Here is a 1,636-nt window from a genome sequence, read left to right as displayed (position 1 = left end):
ACTAGGGTTATAGCCTAGCTTGTAATAATAATAACAATAACAACAACAACAACAACAATAATAATAATAATAATAATAATAATAATAATAATAATAATAATAATAAAACTTCATTGTTATTATTGTCTTTGATCATCTCTTTTTAAATACTACATTGTATTGTATAGTGTCCATTCTACTACGAGGAAATTTCTGTATTTCTGCGAGTTTAGGAAAAGAATTCTTATTTACGGGTGTGGCGGCGTGGTGGTCTGGGGTTCGAGTCACGCTCAGCGCTCGTTAGTTTTATATAGTGTCTACAACCTCACTATCCCTGTGAGCTAAAGATTGGGGATTTGGGGCAGCCTATAGGTCTACCTGCTGAGTCATCAGTACCCACTGTCTAGACCTTCTTGGTCCCAGCTTGGGTGGAGAAGAGACTTAGGCGCTTATGATATGTATCTATGGTCGGTCTCTATGGCATTGTCCTGCTAGCCAGGGCATTGTTACCGCCCCTTCTCTGCCATTCATGAGCGGCATTTAAAATGTTTTAAAAATTTCTTATTTTAATTGTTCATTATTTCTCAGATCGTTTATTTATTTCCATATTTCCTTTCCTCACTGGGCTATTTTTCTCTGTTGAAGCCTTTGGGTTTATAGCATCTTGCATTTCCAACTAGGGTTGTAGCTTAGCTAATAATAATAATAACAACAAAAACAACAACAATATTAATAATAATAATAATAATAATAATAATAATAATAATAATAATAATAATAATAATAATAATAACAAATAGGCTTTGTCCTAATGACTTCTGGGACAAGAAAATTAATGAAATTGAAGAGAAAAATACCTGATAAAAAGTTGATGCAATTTTAAGTTCAGTGCATTTGCTGTCTGGTATATCAAATTTTACTTGGTATTAAAAGATGAGGAAACAAGAGGAAATTCGAAAATAGAAATGGTTAAAACAAGAAATGTTGATTTGCATCACAGGTCACTCTTACATCAACACATCAACAAAAACCTTATACAATACTATGGAGATACAACAGTGTGTATATATATATATATATATATATATATATATATATATATATATATATATATATATATATATATATATATATATATATATATATGCATTTGCATACATATACTGAATATATATAAAATACACGCACACACACTATATATAATATAGAGGCACATATAAATAAAATGTTTATTATATATATTATATATATATATATATATATATATATATATATATATATATATGTGTGTGTGTGTGTGTGTGTGTGTCTTACTTCTAACCGTAATCGAACAGTTTAACATGTTATTTCAAAAAGGCCCATAAAAGAAACAAAGAAAATATGGTGATTTATTCATATTTCCTTTGTTTCTTTTATGGGTCATTTTGGAGAAACACACACATACACACACACACACACACACACACATATATATATATATATATATATATATATATATATATATATATATATATATATATATATATATATATATATATATGTGTGTGTGTGTGTGTGTGTTTGTGTGTATATCATCATCATCATCTTCATCATCCCCTCCTACGCCTATTATAGTTTATTTATGACATATTTGTTTTTGATGTTGTTAATAGTTTAT

Source organism: Palaemon carinicauda, chromosome 1, assembly GCF_036898095.1.
Source record: "Palaemon carinicauda isolate YSFRI2023 chromosome 1, ASM3689809v2, whole genome shotgun sequence".
In the NCBI taxonomy this organism is placed as follows: domain Eukaryota; kingdom Metazoa; phylum Arthropoda; class Malacostraca; order Decapoda; family Palaemonidae; genus Palaemon; species Palaemon carinicauda.
This window is presented reverse-complemented; position numbering follows the sequence as displayed.